Genomic DNA, 20550 nt, shown 5'->3' on the forward strand with positions numbered 1-20550 from the left:
AATAATTGGTTAGAACAATGACATTTTCTTAAATTAAGATTTAGTCATAATTTATTATCAGAGATTTTAATTTTGTTTTAACCCAAAGTTCAACTTTTATTGCATCTCACTCTTGTCAGTTTTTTCTCCCCTTTTAAAGGAAGAGAAATAGTAATGCTCTTCTTCAACTCATTTTCAGCTCATATTGGTTTTCTTCCTTAAATTCTGTTTGTTGTGGCCTGATGCTAACAATGTTTTCTTAAGGTTCTAAAGGCAATGTTTTCTTCTAACATAATATTCTGTGTAGTGCAGAAGGTTTCTTTTGTCTTTTGGTAACTGTCCTAACAGATTTTACAGTTTATCAAAACAATTCCTATGTCATTATTATTAAGTTTTGGTTTGCTTAGAAAAAAAGCTGAGATTAAAAAAAATTTAAATTAAGGTTATTACATCTGTGTATCTCTCTATATGCACTGTTAAAGTACTTTTGACATTGAGTTATAGGGCTTTGACTCCTGGTCTAAAAAGGACACCAAGCCTTGCTAAATTTTAAATACTGACATCAATTAAATCCCCATCTTCAGGCCCAGTAGAAGATACCAATATAAATAAACTGCCTTCCTGAGACACAGGGCCAGAAATACAAGCTGTTCAGCTCCTCAAGGCCCATAGACTATCATGGAAGAGGTGGACATGTGAGATTGTAAGAGCTGATTTTGGGAGATAAAATAAGTTCAGTTTCTCTATAAATTATTTATGAATGTCAAAAGCACACTGATGGAAGACCAGTATATAGGCTGCTGTGTCAGATTAACAAGGTTTTCTTGAAGCATTAACCGACTCCTTAATAAAGGTTATAAAGTTTATAAAAGGCTTATGGAAGTTATGTCTTATGGTCAAGATTAAAATTTTATAGATTGTTTATAAAATTTTGAAAAACAAATTGAATTGGCTTCATGCTGTTTCTATTAGGGCTTATTGATTAGAAAATCAAGTCTCCTCTCAAAGAAGGAAGGTTTTTGCCTTTTTTTGATATCCTTGAGTTATCACTTTGGTTAAATGAATGACTTAGTTGACAACGACATATGATCCTATTTTGCGATATCAAGTGTTTTAAACTTTTGATATTTGACAAACTTCCCAAAATCAAATTATAAATTATGACTCTTTCTGACCTAATGAATCCTTTAAGATATTAGTTCCCTAAAGTCCAAAAATAACATACTAGGCTTATTTGGTATAAAAATTATACCATGTTATATATGACAATGCTTCCTGTATAATTTGCCTTTCTTTGGGCTGCATTTGTATAAATGTTATTCATATGTGTTCCAAAATTATGGAAAACTCTTATGATTCTGATATGACTTAGTGCACATTATCAGTAATAATTATAATTGTTACTGTATGCCACAGAGGTAATAAATTTCCTTGTCAATTGTTTCTTTGACTATGGCTGCCCTACAGCCTTTTGTCATCCACTGAAAATTCTTGCCTTGTTTTGGTCCTCCTTAGAAGGTGGTTTTATAATCAGCTATAAAACCCTAACAGGTGCTCTTGAATGCAGCTTTCTGTTAACTTTGGAGATTATGACATCAAAATAGAAGGAAAAATTTCAGGACTCATGGAAAGCTGAAATGTTCATGAATATCAAGCAGTATAGGAATTAACTGCATGGACTGAACTAGTAGAAGACTGAAGTAATCATTTTGATTTTTTGCTTAAAACGTTGTTCATCCTTTGTTTTGTTTTTTCCAGAGTCAAGAAAGCCTTTCTTTTGAGCTGTTGACAGCTTTTAACAAGTGAGTATACTCCTTTGAACAAAATTTGCAACATATTTCTTTTCTCTCTACCTGATTTCTCCAGAATTTGGAAACTATTTGTGAGTATTCTTAACTTATGGCAATACAGTTATTTGCATAAGTGCAGTAAGAATCTGTTTTCATTTATAACAGGACACAATTGGAGAAACTGGTTATTTTACCAAGGCTTTGACTGGAATAGTGTGCTTTCCTTTAAGGAATCAAACTTGGCTTATGGAGCCAATAAAACCCCTTTGGAAAAACTGGCCTCATACCTTGTCTACACAGTCCCTGTTCAGGATTCTGATCTGTGGTAGTAAAGTATGTCACTATCTGACATGCCCAGGATCCCCAAGTTTATCTTGGAACCTCAAGAGGGGAGGATCACCCAACTCATAGGTATTTGATGGTACATATCCATGACTGGGCTCAACTTTAAAAAAGTTTTATCTGAGATTCCTTCTGTGGAATGAAGTTCCATAAAAGACAATTTAAAAGCCTATGTAAAAAATATTCTTGCTGCACTATATACAAATAATTAGGCCATGTATAATAAAGAAAACCAGTCCTCCCATGATTTGTTTTTAATAAAAATGGGAAGCTGGAGAGAGAAAAATTATGTTTCAAAAACTATAGTACACCTGTTGTTAGATTTTAGTCTTGCATAATGTTTTTCAATTTTTATTATTTTTTACAGTTTGGACTGAATTCTAATTTTTCTTGGCTGCAAGTCTTTAAAATAATGTTTTCAACTTTTCCTTCCTTTTTCCTATTTTTCCTAATTTGGAGTCACTGTGCTTTTGTAAAGCCATGCAAACTGAAACTAGACAACTTAAACTTCAGAAAAAAATAATGGTAACCTGTTTACATACAAAAGCCACTTTCATACCTGCCTACTGAAGTATGCACTTCAGAGTGATGTGGCCTATATCAATTTTTCAAGATTGTTATTTTGTTTGTTGTTGTTTTTATCCTTTCCTCCCCCTACTTTCACTTCATGGGATATGAGACTTCACAATCTGCTAAAAATTAGTTTTTCTAATAACTTGAGACCTACTTGTCTAGGAATAAACTGTTCTGGCCATGAGAGATGAGAGGAAGTCTGAGACCAGAGATTCATTTTCTTCTCAAATACTTTCTCCAAAAGAATTTACAAAGAAAAGGGGGGAAATGTGGAAGGAAAATAAATCTTTGTGCCCCCAAATCACTAAGCTAATGGGAAAAGTCAAGCTGGGAACTGCCTAGGACAAACCTGCCTCCCATTCTATTCAAAGTCATCCCTCTACTCACTGAGACAAATGCATATCTGATTGCCCCCTTTCTAAGGGCTAATCAGAAACTCAAAAAGCATACAACTGTTTATCGCTCACCTACCTATGACCTGGAAGCACCATCCCTACTTCAGGTTTTCCCACCTTTCCAGACTAAACCAATGTTCATCTTAGCTATGTTGATTGATGTGTCATGTCTCTCTAAAGCACATAAAACTAAACTGTGCTCTGACCATCTTGGACACATGTCTTCAGGACCTCCTGAGTCTGTGTCTCTGGTGCACATCCTCAACCTTGGCAGAATAAACTTTCTAAATTAACCGAGATCTGTCTCAGATTTTCAGGATTCATAGAGAGTTGGTAATATTCCATACTTGGGTGAGTTTCCAGGGATGGTAATACTCCATACACGTACTGCTACACATGGATGACAGAGGGACACAGAATCTTGAGGAAACAGATGTTTCATGTTTGGAGCCCTCCTAGTCCCAGATTCCTCCCATGTGTGTCTTTCTTTGAAGGGTTCTGATTTGTATCCTTTTTGCTATAAGAAAACTGTTATGATCACAAGTATAGTGCTTTGCTGAGTTCTGTAAGTCATTTAGCAACTTATTGAACATAAGGAGTTTATGGGGACCCTTGAATTTGCAGCCAGCTGGTCTGAAGTGAGGGTGACCCTGGGGACCCCCAAACTTGTGGCTAGTGTCAGAAGTCTTGGATAGACTTGGTAGTCTGGGAGGACTTTGCCTTTCACTTCAAGTTTGGATAACTCCACATATTAAGTAACATACTTAAGGCCACACCTAAGAAGTGTTGCAACTGGGATTTGCAGCTTGGTGTCTCTGTTACAATATGTCCAAGCAGGAGCTCAGTTTTGTAACCGCAGCCCCCACTCCAAAACCCCCAAGCGTATAACATGTGACTGTTGCTGTCATTAATCTATGCTGTCCTGTTTCTCATTTCTGAGTATAGAGAAGAGGTTTTCATCTGGGGCAGTTTTGTCCCCCCATAGAATATTTGGTAATGTCTGGAGGCATCTTTGGGGGAGGATCCTACTGGTGTCTAGTGGGTAGAGGCTAGAGATGCTACTTAACATCCTGTAATGCATAGGACAGTCCTCCCTCACAACAAAGAATTACCCAGCTTACACATGAATCATGCTGAGGTTGAGAAACCCTAGTATAGAGGTATGTTCTGTGCTGGAATTGCATAAGTGAGAGAAACACCTTCTGTATTAGTCTGTTTTCACACTGCTCTAAAGAAACACCCAACACTGGGTCATGTGTAAAGGAAAGAGGTTTAATTGACTCACAGTTCCACATGGCTAGGGAAGCCTCAGGAAACTTACAATCATGGTAGAAGGGGAAGCAGGCTTGCCTTACATGGTGGCAGGTAAGAAAGAGAGTGAGTGTGAAGGAGGAACTGTCAAACACTTATAAAACCATCAGATCTCATGAGATCTCACTCACTATCATGAGAACAGCATGGGGGAAACTGTCCACATGATCCAGTCACCTCCGTCCCTTGACATGTGGGGATTACAGGTCCCTCCCTTGAAAATATTGCGATTATAATTCCAGATGAGATTTGGGTGGGGACACAGAGCCAAACCATATGACCCTCTTATATGTGTTTCTCAATGCACTGGGAAAGGGTAACATCTAGAAATAACATGACAAATCAAAGTACAAGGTAATTAAGCCATGATCATCCTCATTCTCCTGAGATGTACCTTCAAGCAGGATATTCTTTCATAGGGGGAATGATAATATTGGGGCTTAGAAAACAATACCCCAAAGTATGGTGCATTGGCATGCTGAGTACTTTGAACTGAAGGATATTGAAAAGACCTCAGAAGCAAAGTATCTTTCTGATCTTCTCCTGCCTTCCTGTCTCCTGCTCCCCTTTTGCCCCCAAGGCAGGTTATATAAACTTGAACACATCTTTCCCAAGGTGGGTTATAGGAACTAGCAATACTACTCTAACCTTCCCCTGCCTTTCTGCGTAGGAGCTGACGACAAATAAATTCTATGACCTGCTTTGTCTGATCTGATAGTAGATCATAAGACCCTCATTCCACAGGGGACCTGCCCTATACCTGGGAAGAAGGAATGCTGCACACATAGGCTCTGCTGGGTTCCCCACTCAGTCTATTATCATCAGATCATTCTCTTTTTTGTCCAATCACATTTCTACATGGCTATCCATTCTTCATTGAACCAAAGCATAAAAATAGTTTTCCTGGGTCTTCGGGTCCTCATTTCTGAAGGTGTCCAAGTCATATGAAACTCTAATTAAATAATTCTGTTATGCTTTAGTTCCAGGATACATATGCAGAATGTGCAGATTTGTTACATAGGTATAGGTATATGTATGCTATGGTGCTTTGATGCACCTATGAACCCGTCACCTAGGCTTTAAGCCCCACATACATTAGCTATTTGTCCTAATGCTCTCCCTCCACTAGCCCCCCATCCCCGACCAGCCCCTCCCTGTTTCCATGTGCTCTCATTATTCAACTCCCACTTATGAGTGAGAACGTATGGTCTTTGGTTTTCTGTTCCTGCATAAGTTTGCTGAAGATGATGGCTTCCAGCTTCATCCACGTCCCTGAAAAGGACATGATCTTATTCCATTTTATGGCTGCATAGTATTCCATGGTATATATGTACCACATTTTCTTTATCCAGTCTATCATTGATGGGCATTTGAGTTGGTTCCATGTCTTTGCTATTGTGAATAGTGCTGCAATAAACATATGTGTGCATGTATCTTTATAATAGAATGATTTATATTCCTTGTTGTTAACCCAGCTTTTGAGAGTTGAAAGTCTGCCATGACCCTTATAATGGGTGAGGAAAGGTATCACACTTCCCACCTCTATAATAGTTGCCTCCTAGTTAAAGCTATTGTTCACGTAGATAATATGTTAGTTTGAGTCCTCTAAGAAGGAGATGCCAAGACAAAATCAGATGTGCAAGAAATGTATTAAGGGAAATACTCATAAGAGAAAATAGGGAAGGACCATGGGAAGGCAGAAGGAAGACAGGAAGGTTGGGCAGAAGCATCTGAGGTTGCAGTATCATCCTTTTGAAAATGTGATAAGGCCGTCAGAGTGTCTTTGTGCCAAAGTCACCCATCAGAGAAGTCCTGCATCTTGAGGCCTGCATGTGTATCTCTGCCTTTGCTCAATCCATGGCTGAGAGCAACCCATGGGAAGTGTGGCTTGGTGCAAACACAGCAGTGGACATCTAAGTGCAGCACCTGGGGCTGTCGGTCAGTTTTGCTCACTGCAGTTGGAGATCACAGAGGCACATTCTCACAGCCACTGCAGCTAACAAGCACATTTCTCAAATTAGCATTTTTAGTGTGATATCTGGCTTTTCCTTTCAGACTCCTGAAATTACAAATAACTAGTTGCATCTGTTTTCCAAATTTACCACTTCTTCTCTCAGAATATAGATCAGAAAGTTTCAGGTCTGTCTTTGAAAATTGTATTATTGCTAAAGTCTAAGATAACTCAATAGCATCATTTGGAATTGACCTGATCAGACCGGGACACACCATCCCCAAAATATAACTGTAGAAGACCAGAATCTGCCACCCCAAATATCCCTCTTTTGCATAAGGATTATTTTGAGTTGGTTATTTTGAGAAATTGCAGACAGAGGAGTTCTGAAAAGTTACCCTTTTGTAAGAGAAATTTGCATCTATATCCATTTGTAAGGGTGTCTCCCTGTCTGCACCAGGGATGAGAAGGATGACTAAATGACTAGAGACTATAATCAAGGGAGAAGGCATCCATTAAATCTGCATAACAAATCTAACCTGTGTTTTAGTGTTTTTCATGGCTGTTACATCTTAATGGAAACTCGCATCACACCCTTCTTTCTTTGTTTCAGAGAACAATGGGATTTAAGCCTGAATTCTAAGACTACCCTTTTGAGATCTACTCTAGAGATGTACTCATTGATCTTGTTTTCTCCTTTGTATACAAGAGGTACACATTGTTAAACTTTTGTTTGTTTTTCTCTTGTTAATCTGTCTTTTGTTAAATGGAGTGCCAGTTAAGAACTCATGAAGGGTAGAAGAAAAAATTATTTTTCCCCTCCTACAGACCCTTTGAAAAGTTCTACAGATATCCAATATTGTGTGATCCATAAAAGACACTTAGCTTTATGTGGATTTTCAAGTCATTTGTCATTTAAATAAAGCTTGACTTTCACATTCACCCCAAATTCTACAGTATAGAACCTTATTTTTTAAGACATTAGCTCTTAAAGATTTAAGGAATCTTTATTTTTATGATACTAAAAAAATCTTACTTTTTATAATATTGCACATAAATGTAAAGTGTTAAAAGTCTGGAAGAACATATAACAACTCATCAACAATGAATACCTCTGAGAGGTTTTAACATTTTTCTTTGTATTGATTCAGAATTGCATTTGGCTGTCTATTAAGAAACCTGAGAAATAGAGGCTCAGGCAAATTGGGGAGTCATTTTTCTCACATAGTGAGGAGTCTGAAAGCAGGTGGTTCAATGACACCAGAATCAAGGTCTCTGTGATTCCCTCAGCCTTTCCTTCTTGGTCACAAAGTGGTAGCCACTGCTCCAGCATAGTGTCCAGAGGAGGAAGAAGGAAAGAAAAGGGATGAGGAGCAATTGCCAACCAAGGCACTCTATTTATTTATTTATTTATTTTTGAGATGGTGTCTTGCTCTGTCACCCAGTCTGGAGTACAGTGATGTGATCTCTGCTCACTGTAACCTCTGTCTCTCAGGTTCAAACGATTCTGCTGCCTCAGCCTACCAAGTAGCTGGGACTACAGGTGTGTGCCAGCATACCTGGCTAAGTTTTGTATTTTTAGTAGAGATGGGGTTTCACCATGTTGGCCAGGCTGGTCTCGAACTCCTGACCTCAGGTGATCCACCTGCCTTGGCCTCCCAAAGTGCTGGGATTATAGGCGTGAGTCCCCATGCCCAGCCAAGACATTTCATTTTAAAGACAGCTTTTCAATATGCTCCACCCCACAACTTCTAATTTCCCTGTTGACCAAACCTTCTGCAAAGGATACTTAGCAATGTTGTTTTTAGCTACACACATTGACATTCCGAATAAAGTTAGGTTCTATTGGTGATGGAAAAAAATCACTTAATCTCTATTTCAACTTCCTTTTATCCCAGTTGTTACAAGATGTATTCTAGTCAACTCTTGGTTAACAAAGTCAGTTCAGCATTTTTATAGTTAAATCACACTTAAACTCAATCAATTCAGATTTCACCTATTTATTTTTCCTTTGCCCTGGGAAGAGCTGGGGAGAGAGGTGTCTATGTGCTGGGTAAAGCATGCCATGGAGGTGGAAGTGGTGGTGGGCTCTGGTCCATGGTGATCCACACTGACAATTATGGAGCTGTCTATGGTCTCAGATGTCCATTTCAGACTTACTCGCTGTGCCCTCCTTGTCCTGGAATGCTATCGTTTTTACTCTAGAGCTGCCATACCATCTTGCCCCCAAGAACTCTCTGTGAGGTCTGCCATCTTCTAGAACATTGATTGGGAACAAGACAGAGACAGGACAGGGGCCCATAATAAGGAAGCCAAGCATGGAAATAAAGGAAAATCTTGAGTTCCTTCAAGAGACATTCCAGGAACCTAGTTAACCTTGAGATGTAAATGAGCAACCTGATAAGCAAGAAGGTAACAATAGCTTAAAACAGTAGTCACCCAAGAAAATTAGAGCCACAAGATGTTTGTTTCCCTGTAGAAACTAAAGATGCCATCTTCACATATATCTCTGGGTTGTTTTTCAGACTCCTATCAGATAGGAAATGCCAACTGCTGCCAGGTAGACCACAGATAAGGGGGAGCTGAAGACTGAACTCTGTCCACCATTCTTTGTTCTAAATTTCTTCCTGAGGGGCCTAGAGAAATTCACATCCACAGGCCACACCTTAACATTTTTTTTCTATGAACCTTAAGTTTTTAGACAAAGCCTTGCTTCCTTAACCAATTGCAAATCAAAGAATCTCTGAATCTACCTATGACCTGTAAACCCACTGCATCAAGATATCCTGCCTTTTGGGGCCAAACCAATGTAACCTCCAAGTATCGATTTACAGTTTTGCCTGTGTAAACCAAAAGGTGACTGAGGTAGGTGTCTCAATTGATTAGAGGTTTATTTAGCCAAAGTGCAGAACATGCCTGGGAAAACCACAAATCATAGGAGCATTTGTGATCTATGCGTTTGCCAAGGGTGTCGTGAACTTCAGTATTTAAAGGGGAAAGAGCAAACAGGAGGGAGGGAGGCAGGGAGGCACATCATTACATTCTTGTGAGGCTCTAAGTAGCCTTAGTAAATCTACATTTTACATATGAAAATAGGGAGTAGTGGAAAAGTCAATTATGCATTGTCTCATGCCCAGTAAATCTACATTTTATATAAGATACATTTTAGGGAGGCAGAAGTTACAGGTAAAAGCATTAAATCAATACATGGAAGGTATACATTGGTTTGGCCCAGAAAGGTAGGACATCTTGAAGTAGGGGCTTCCAGGTCAAAGGTGGATCCAAAGGTTTTCTGATTGGCAATTGATTGAAAGACTTAAGCTTTGCCTGAAGAGCATGAAGTTAGCATAAAGAAATGCTTGAGTTGAGACAAGGGGCATTGTGGAAGCCAAGGTTCTTGTCATGTAGCTGAAGCTTCCAGATAGGAGGTTTCAGAGAGAATAGACGGCAAATTTCTCCCATTGGGCCTTACAAGGTGTCAGACTCTCCAGAAGAAGATCTAGCAAGGGAAAGAGATTCTCTACAGATTGCAAATTTCTCTCACAAGAGACAGCTTTGCAGAGTCATTTTAAAATATGTAAAAAAAATACATTTTGGGGTAAAACACTTTGATTTCCTTCAGGGCTTACTGTCTGTCATGCGATGCCATACCAGAGTCAGGTTGGAATTTGGTATCCCAAGAGTCTGTTTGGTCAGTCTTGTGATCTCCAGTTTAATGTTAATGCTGGTCAGTTGTGCCTAAATTCCAAAGAGAGGAGGGTATAAGGAGGCCTATGCAGCATTCCCTTCCCATCACACCTGAACTAGTTTTTCAGGTTTCTTCGGTGCCACCTTGGCCAAGAGAGCAGTCCATTTAGTCAGCTGGGGGCTTAGAATTTTATTTTTGGATTAGAAGGTAAACAAAAATATTTTATTCTCTCTTAATGTTACACGAAAATCTTGTTCAAAAGAGAAAACCAAATTTTACCTTTGTATTTAGTGTATTATTAACAGCTAATTGTATGTATGTATATGTGTGTGTGTTTGTGTGTGTGTAAGAAATGTTAGTTTGATTTAACCAGTTTTCACAGCTGAATATTTATTCTATAAAAACTTTACAGATTATACAGTTTATATATAGTTCAAACTACTGAATGAAAAGGTAGGCCCCACAGATGCAGAATTACTATACCAATCAATCCCAGATAAAGGTTGATTTACACACTGTACAGCACTTTGCATGACTGGGGTGGTGGTCAGTTCTGAGTATAAACTTCAATATTGCACAGAAATAAGGTTTTGATTTGTTTTCACTCTTCATACTTTCAATATGATTGCAAACTCAGAAGCCTAACTAATAATAAGTGATATGGTTTGGCTATGTACCCACCCAAATCTCACCTTGAATTGTCATAATCCCTGTGTGTCAAGGGTGGGGCCAGATGGAGATAACTGAATCTTGGAGGCAGTTCTCCCCATACTGATCTCATGGTAGTGAATAAGTCTTATGAGATCTGATGGTTTTATAAATAGGAGTTCCTCTGCACAAGCACTGTTGCCCGCTGCCATGTAGGACATGCCTTTGCTTCTCCTTTGTGGTCTGCCATGATTGTGAGGCCTCCACAGCCATGTGGAACTGTGAGTTCATTAAACTTCTTTCCTTTATAAATTACCCAGTAAATCTTTATAAATCTGCAATCTGGAATGAGTACTCACTCCTGGAAGGAATTCACATGTCTATCCACACAGGGCGCTTTTGGATGCCATATTGTAATAGTATATTGTATAGACACAAAAGCAGAGGCCAAGAACATTACAAGTTGAAAATAAGGTAGTTCTTTTTTTGTTTTGAAAGGAGTTTCTGCAACTCATACTATGTTAAAAGAACTTTAACTTATTAAATTAAATATATTCTAAGTGAACCTAAAAATTACATTTTATAAACATAAAAATACTTTATTTTGATGTAATATATTAGTCATAGCTGCAAATAGAAAATGAAAACTGTGTATAAGGTAATATTTCTGACCCAGTAATAAAAGGCACTTTGGTAGTTTTGTTTTGTTTTGTTTTTTAAAGGGTCAGAAAAACTGTTTAAAGCTTGGTAGGACTAACATAACTTAGATATTCATTATTAAGCTATTCAGTGATTCACTAATGCTACAAAAGAAGCTTTCTTTTAGAGAGACAGTGGTTTCTTCATGCTAACTGGGTAAGAGCTGGATATATTTAAAAAAGAAGAGGAAACCAATTAGTATCTCGAATGAATCCTAAGCATATGTTTGGTTTAGGGGTGTGCTCATCAGTGGATTTTTAATCAGAAAGATTTATCTTACAAGATAAATCTCACTTTTGATGTAGAATTTCCCATATCTGAAGTATTTGTACCTTCTTGGAGACAAAGGCAATACCTCAGACATTCTGTATCTCTGTATTAGTGAGGCTGGCTGATACTCCTTTAGATTCTGTACTCCAGAAGAAAAACATGAGAAAAACAAACATTATCAAACATTACTCTAGACTTTTCTGCAATTCAAAACTAATAAAACAGAATTCCTTTTTTTATATTGTACTAGCCAAAGAAAACAAAAACTAGAGCTTCCAAGAGCAGTCTAGTGCTCACCATTACACTTTTACACTTATGTGGACAAAGCAGCTTTCTAGTTACTTATTTTAAAGCTACAGTACTTAAAAGCTTCTTGATAATAAATAACTTGACTATTTCCAGTCCTGTTTCCAAGTGTGAACTATGGGTGACTTATTTCAGGCTGCAAGATGGATTAGGGAAACCAATGGTGTTCTTCGGCTCAGCCCATCCCTGCGTCATCAGCAGGCAGCTTGACACTCACAACTCAATTTTCCTCTGCAAAAGGATGGAGTCCATCAGTTGGGCCAAGCCCCAGATTTTCTTCAGCACTTTGCACTCCATCTCATTGCCTGCTCCAACTCCATCTTCATGTTGCAGCACACAAGGGCTTCAGATTCCTCAAGCACAACCGGATTACATGAAGCAAACTTCTTAATTCAAATCATAACTTCCTGGGTGAAGGTCCCGGGCCCAAATACCTGGGCTACCAGACCTTTACCGCATGCCTCCTGTGCAGTCAGCTTCTGCCCACTGAGCAATATCTCATTTGCAATGCTCCTTCCATTATTTTGGGAAACAATGGTAGAACAGCCATCTAGATTCTGTCCAAAGGTAGTAGAGAGTGGTAGAAACCAAGCCTTTTCATTAGTGCAGACCATATTGCAAAGAGGCAATATAGATGCTCTTAGCCTAATGGTTGGGCCATTGACTACTACAGTAATAGACTTCTGAAACTGTATGAAAGTATTCACGAAGTTTCTGATAGCTTCTGTGGTTTTAGTGCTTTCTCTTTTGCTGTCATTTGTTGAACGCTATATAAAATAAATAAAGTCAAGTGCACAACAGAAGACACTGCCAATGGCACTGAGCAGCATAAGCTTTCTGTCATCAGCAGCAGCTGCGCTCAAGCACTTTGGCTTTCTTTTTCTTCTTCTTTTCTTTTTTCTTTTTTTTGAGACAGAGTCACTCTGTTTCCCAGGCTGGAATACAGTGGTGCCATCTCAGCTCACTGCAACCTCTGCCTCCCAGATTCAAATGATTTTCCTGCCTCAGCCTCCTGAGCAGCTGGGATTACAAGTGGGCGAATTTTTTTGCATTTTTAGCAGAGATGGGTTTTCACCATGTTGGCCAGGCTGGTCTCAAACTCCTGGCCTCAAGTGATCTGCCTGCCTCGGCCTCCCAAAGTGCTGGGATTACAGGCGTGAGTCACCGTGCCCGGCCTGTACTTCTTTCATTACCTTGAAATTTAGCGAGTTATTCTCTGATGATTCTGTGAATATCACAAGGTGAGTGAAATCATCCTGCTTTCTGATGACAATAGCTCTTTATCTGCAGGCACTTTCTGTTTGCCTCATGCTGAAATGCAATCACTTGCCAAAGGTTGGCCTTTTCTGCCATCAATAAATTTTCTTCTCCTGGGTGTCACTCCTATAACAGATGTCTGCATATTGGTTGTTCCATTGGCTGTTAATGCATCCAGAAACAGAGATGTACCTTTCCCATTAATAGCTAGGGCTGTGGTCATGGCTGTAGTCATGGGGCCAGACACCTGAGGCACTAGTGGGTGTATTCAGGGCCTGTTTCCCATCCTGACCTGCTCCATGCACAGGGGTCCAATAAAACTCCAACTTATTATTCTCCTGCCACCATTCTATAGCTCCAACTGGCTATTCAGTCACCATCATGTCATCCTGACCCTGCTCAACAGGGTCCAGTTTCTGGGGGCTCTCGTTCTGAAAGCCATCCACTGTGGTTCTGCTCTTAATGGGGCTCTTAAACACAAGTATCTTGACACGTGACTTTGCTAGGTCAATATTCTTCCAGCTAGAGAGAGATGGAGCTGTGTTTTTCCTGAACTTCCAGGTAGCAGCAAACAACTGGCTGTTTTTAGACTTGTGGTGTTTGCCAATCTCTAGTGACTTAGGAGAGGTCTTATCAAAGTTTCTATTGGTGGATCTGGAGATTTATTTCCTAGCATTGTTTGCAGAGTGCCATTTGTTCTGGTCAGTGTGCTCTCTTTCTGCTTTTTGATGTGGTGTCTGTATTCCTCATGTTTCACGAGATGCCACTCTGGTTCCCAAGTGTGATCCTCACTGTCATAGCCCTTCCATTAAACCAAATACTCTGTCTTCTCTTCTTATTTTTCCTTTTGTCAACAATTCTTGCCGGGCGTGGTGGCTCACGCCCATAATCCCAGCACTTTGGGAGGCCGAGACAGGTGGATCACGAGGTCAGGAGATCGAGACCATCCTGGCTAACACAGTGAAACTCCGTCTCTACTAAAAATAATACAAAAAAAAAACTAGCTGGGCGTGGTGGCGGGCGCCCGTAGTCCCAGCTACTCGGGAGGCTGAGGTAGGAGAATGGCATAAACCCGGGAGGCGGAGCTTGCAGTGAGCCAAGATCCGGTCACTACACTCTAGCCTGGGCAACAGAGTGAGACTCCACCTCAAAAAAAAAAAAAAAAAAAAAAAAAAAAGAAACAATTCTTTCAGCCTGTCCTGTTCTAGTTGGTGCAGGCCATCATAATCCAGTTTACTCCTTCTCTAAATCCTGTGTACCCAAACCATCGATCATTGCAAACCAGTACTTCCCAAGATAAAACTCTTCAGATCAGGAATCACAAGCATTTCCTACCTTAGGAGAACAATGACTTAAAGGTAATTTTTCACAAAACCTTATAAATAAACAAATCCGTCTAATCTCAGTTAGACCATAAGGTAAGATTTCCATAAATCTTTTAAAAACTTTTTCAATCTTTTGTTATAGAGTAGATCAATCCTGCAAAAAACAAAGAAAGAAACAAACAAAACCCTATTATTCTGACACAGGGTCCCAGACTCTCACATTGGTGTGCTTTTGCTATTAATGCTTAATTTATAGGAAAACTAAATAATCCCTTTTACATTTTAGCCAATTTAAGCACACACAGAATTCCTTTCACAAGATCAATTTCATAAACTTTCTATAACTTGCTTAAACCTTCAGTTTTGTCCTATCATTGTACCTTAGGATAAAAATTTGCATTCTTTTTCACCTTTCTGTATTCATATAGCTTTACCTGACACTGTTTTTACTTCTTTAATTAAAAATAATAAAAATCCTCTAAACTAGGAAAAATTACTTTCCCTTTAACAAAAATCACATTTCTATGCCTTCTTATATTTTTTTAAATCAAAACTCATCTTACTTTCCTTATATAGTTTGTATAAAAAATATAGGCTCTAAAAAAAATGGTTACAGTAAGGCCTAACGACAATGTGGAACTCTCCCTGGCCCAGCTATGCCTCCTGGTTCAGCTGGGAAGGGCCATGCCTTATCTGCAGCTCTGTTTTTAGTCCTGAGCTCTGCATCTGATACATAATTAAAAATGCCATCTCTTAGGTTTTTCACCAAAAATAAGAGTTGCTAAGAGTTAACATTGTAATTAATGTAAACCTGATCCAAATATACATAAATTGGAAAATTGAAACTGCCTTTGCAAAATTGTAACTGAGGAAATTATGACAGTGAAAGAAATCAGACCTAGCCAACTCCATCTTGCTTCTAACTTTTAAGCTGTTCTTATTCATTCCTGGGCGTAGGCCGAACTACCTTTGGGAAGGAATTCAGTTCACGGTTTGATTCTGAAACAAAATTGATAATAGTCCTTTCCAGAAAAGACCCCCTTCTTGCCTGGGGACCAGTCTGCCTAGACAGGACTAACAAATTACCCACAAGATTAGAAAGTACAGTTTAGGGTCATGCAGCCTCTGGTTCCAAGAATCTGAACCTTCCCAAATTGCTCCTGGGGATAACATCACTATTATAAAACCTAAGGTGAGTGCTTGAGATATTTTGCAGACTCTGCACTCCATGGATCAGCTGACACCACTCAGACCTGTAATCTGGCTCAACCAGTTCTGCCATCCCAAACAGGAACAGAAGACAGCAAGAAAAACTCATTTCGACCTCCTATGATTCCATCTCCAGCCTGACCAATCATCACCCCCCGCTTCCCAAACCCCTTCCCGCCAAATTATCTTTAAAAATTCTGATCCCCAAATGTAATAAAAAAACTCCGGTCTCCCACATAGCCAGCTGTGTGTGAATTACTCTTTCTCCATCCATTATGATTCCCCTGTCTTGATAAATCGGCTCTGTCTAGGCAGTGGGCAAGGTGAACTCATTGGACGGTTACACTTCCACAGTGTTCCTCTGTGTAAGGACATTCCCCAGAGGCCAGTGAACAACCCAAGCCAATCAGCCCACTCTGTGATCCACCCATTCGCTATTTAATATATACTCCATGGTCAAGTCTTTTTTCCCTATTTAATATATACTCCATGGTCAAGTCTTTTTTCCCTATTTAATATATACTCCATGGTCAAGTCTTTTTTCCCTATTTAATATATACTCCATGGTCAAGTCTTTTTTCCCTATTTAATATATACTCCATGGTCAAGTCTTTTTTCCCTATTTAATATATACTCCATGGTCAAGTCTTTTTTCCCTATTTAATATATACTCCATGGTCAAGTCTTTTTTTCACAATACAAAGCAATTTCTGGTACCCCCAAAAGCCAAAGAGATTAGGTAACACAATCCAAGAGACTGAAGATGGCAAAGAGGAAGGAGGAATAGGGTGGAGTAAAAATAAATAGAACAATTTTTAAGAAAGGAAGTGAACAGAAGTACCAAGCACATATTTTTTTTAATGTTTCAGTCAACTAAAAAATTCCTAAAAATAGAATCCAAAAAGAGAAAAAGCATAATGGTTATATATATATATATACACACACACACACACAAATTTAATCTACCTTGGATATCAACTTTTAATTAAGCTGACTTCTAATTGTAGATTTGGAGTTTTGGAGTAAGCCAACTCCACTCAGATTTTTTTTAAAAAATCCTTTCAAATCTCTTATTACAAGATTTCAGCTGGGACAAATAGCTGATATTTTTGGCTTTTGAACATCCTTGCCAAAGATACCCTCTCAATTACCATAACCAAAGTTATAACCACAGATGCACACATGACGTATCTCCAAAGAGGTGACAAGTAGTTTTTACAAGATCCAGAATCACCCCAAAAATAACTAAGAGAAAGGAAAGTTTCACTAGCCATAAACAGGGTTTAACCCACATTTCTTTCAGGCCATATTTTCTAGGGTCTTAACTTTACAGCTTATTGTCCATACATGAAGACCCAAGAGCCTTGGGTCCCCCACCACAGACAGAAGACAGGAAATCAAAAGCTGTCCACGTAAGGGGAAAAGATCAATAATACATTGGTACCCCCAAAGCCACATAAATATTAAACCAAGACAGGCTGGTTCCCTGACCAGGAATCGAAACCATGCTGTGGAGGGTTTTAACAATTAGGCGACAAGGTAGAACGGCCATTGTTATTCCCTAATCAGGAAGCAAACCCAAGCTGCGGTGGGAATTTTAACTACCAGAACTATTCTCGGTCAGAGTTTGCTCTTCATTTAGTCAAGAGAATTTTTAAGGCTAGCTATGAAACTATTAGGCTTCCTTTAAAATACCTGATCTTTTCCTTAATTGTTTAGAATAGGAGATCTCTAAAATCTTTAAATGAATAGCACCATGAGAGAGAGAGAGGCTGGAAAGGCAGTCTTATTATGTGAAACATTTCAGATAGTCAATGTTAATTTTTCTTCAGTGGCTGGGGTTTTTAGAGGTGGAATTTGACTTTCTACAGCTGCAGGGATTTTAGTCAACTTCAGAGGAGGCTAGAAATTGGTTATATCTAATGGAACATGGACTGAAACAAACAAAAAAACAGAAAAAAGCAATCACACGATTTACATAAAATTGAGATTTCTGAGCATGAGGAGAAATTACAGCCAACCGACAGTAAGCCTTGACCTTCAGCTACTAAATCCCCAAATGACGCCTCAGACCAGCTCCTTACCTGGAGATGGAGCCCAAGCTGAAAACTGCTCTCTGCCACCATGGAAGCAGGAAAGTCATCTTCCTTGTTAGAAGTAAGAACTCCCGGCAAAGGAGTTCTGCAGCAGAATAAACTTCAGATCTCAACTGGAAATTTTTGAGTGATTAGGGATCTCTGGAGGGAGAAACTCTCAGACTTGAGCAAATCATCCAGTAGGCCAGAGCAATAAAGAGCTCCAGCTGGTACTGGGGGCCCAGTAGGGGCGCTGCTACAGGCCAAGAGCCAACTCCACTCAGACAGCCCCTTTGTGGTTACCAAAATGTAAACCAAAAAGTGACTGAAGCAAGTCTCCATCCATTAGAAGTTTATTTAGCCAAGGCTGAGGATGTGCCTGGGAAAAAGCATAGATCACAGATGCTCCTGTGATCTATGTTTTTTCCAAAGGGGTTTTGTGAACTTCAGTTCACAAAAGGGGAACTGCAAGCAGGAAGGAGAAGAAAAGGAGGCGGGCAGTGAGGCAGGTGGTCACATTCTTGTGAGGCTCTAATTAGCCTCAGTACATTTTACAGTGAAAAGAGGGAATAGAGGAAAAAGTCAATGATGCATTGTCTCACGCTCAGTGAGTTTTACATAAGATGAAGCAAACGTGGAAAGAGGAAGTAGAGGAAATGAGGCTATGATGTGGGGCTGTGAAATTACAGCTATCTGGGAGTCAAAGGAAGACAGTATTTGTGACTCAGCTTCTAAGCTGAACTTGCCCTTTGGTATAGTGAGTTCAGGGTCCCAAGGTTCTATTTTTTTTTCATACCTGTAATTTCTGTTTCCAAAATTGTTCCCCTGCCTTTAAAAACCCTTGCTTATAAGCCACTGGGGAAGTAGGATCACACACAATAGCGGTCTGATTTTCGTTGCTTGGCACCCTGCAAATAAATGCCCTCCTTTTTCTTGCTGCAAACTTTGGTACAGGTATTTGTCTTTACTGTGCCGGGCCAATGGACCCAGGTTTGGTTCAGTAACAAGGCATAAATTTTCTCACTTTTAGGTACCCCCACCAACTCTATCTAAGATTCCATCACAGAAAGACAAGGAGCAGGACCCTTTCCCAGAGGCCCATAGCAATGTGTAAGCCTGGAGCTCTAATCTGACTCTAGCCTGATAATTCAAATACCTCTGACCTAGTTTTAAAGAGCAGGGAAGTGTGCATGGTCATCTATTGAGTTTCCATTCTGTTGAGTTGGGCAGTGGTTCTCAACTCTGAGCGCCTATGAGAATCACCTAGTATGTGGGTATTACATGGGGGACTTTAAAAATACCAATACTGAGCCCCCACAGCAAGCGATCTCCTTCAGCTGGTCCAGACCCAGCCCAGGCAATGGCATTTTTAGAAAACATCCCCAGGTGGTTCTATCATGCAGCCAGGTGGAGAGCCAGTGGTGATGGCTTATACTGTATGCTCTGATTTCTTCAGAGCTTTGTTTTTGATTCTCCAACCAAAATTTTATAACTCAGAATGGTTTTCCTTCCCAGAAAGTACAGCTTTTGTAAATTAAAACCCTTGTTTTTCTCTCATGAATTTCAAAGGCCTGCTTAGAAAGTAAAAAGCCCAGAATCTGACTCTAAATTATCTGCAGTGTGCCTTCTCAGGCAGAAATCCGCAAGCCTGAGCCCAGCCTCACTGTGCAGTGATGATAAAGAGAGATGTTGAGTAAGAAAAAGCATTACTTAGTATGGAAAACAGCAGCTCATGTATTAAAATCATACCCATTCCCTTGAGCCTGTATCAGAAAAAATTCCAAAGAAGCCAGTTCTGCCTATGTCCTCTTGCCCAAGAAATCACAGCCAGAGATTTTCTTTTAATCTTACTCCCTAATAAACAAAAAGGCCCTCAGAAACTGTCTGTTTTCTTAACTGCCCCTAACAGTGATCCCTGGGGAAATAAGAATTTTCTCATAAAGGTGTGAGTGGTATATATTCTTCTTGAAAGAATGAAAGTTACATCAAAGTTTGTTTTTGTTTTTTTTTTTTTTTTTTCCTGGTGTTTTTCCACTGAAGTATGGAATAGTTACCAATTTTCAGAGTACCTCATGTAGTTCAGATTTGATAAATTATAGAGCTAATTCATTTGCAAATCTATATATTAGCATTCCATAGGGTTATTACTTTTTTCTTAGGCTACGTAGCTCCATTGACTATGCTTGTTACTACTGATGTCAAGGTTAAGCCTTCAGTCTTCATGGGGTCTAATTAATTACCTTTGCTGTGTTTTAGCCCTTCCTAAAATATATGCATTTAGTCACCAGGGGGACCAGACAATGTAGATAGTTAGAAGTATAAAATATCCAGAGAAATTCCACGACTTTTCTGAGAAAAATACATGTTTTCTTTTTAGGAAGCCAAATAACTAAAATTTTAGAAAAATTCATAATTTAACCCTTTCTCTAACATCTTATTTTTTAAAATTTCAAGCATACAGAAAAGTTGAAAGAATTTTAAGTTAGTATCCATATACCCACCATCTAGATTCTACCATGAACATTTTCCTGTGATAGCTTTAGCATGCTTCTAACCATCTATCTATGCCTCTGTCTAGTAAACTTATGTTTTTTATGTATATCAAAGAAATTTGCAGAAATCAGTGTACTTCACTTCAAAACACTTTAGTATGTATATAAGTTTTTCCTATTGGTTGTGTACCAAATTATTAGTATGTATGTAAGTTTTTCCTATTGGTGCTGTACCATATT

The 20550-nt window shown here is 39.1% G+C and overlaps 1 pseudogene; it reads right to left on the bottom strand.

Annotated features, from left to right (window-relative positions):
- Window positions 1–12165: 12165 nt before the first annotated feature.
- Window positions 12166–16174, bottom strand: LOC103242055 (chromodomain Y-like protein; annotated as a pseudogene).
- Between the last annotated feature and the right edge of the window lie 4376 nt (window positions 16175–20550).

The sequence above is a fragment of the Chlorocebus sabaeus genome, chromosome 15, assembly GCF_047675955.1.
Source record: "Chlorocebus sabaeus isolate Y175 chromosome 15, mChlSab1.0.hap1, whole genome shotgun sequence".
Classification (NCBI taxonomy): domain Eukaryota; kingdom Metazoa; phylum Chordata; class Mammalia; order Primates; family Cercopithecidae; genus Chlorocebus; species Chlorocebus sabaeus.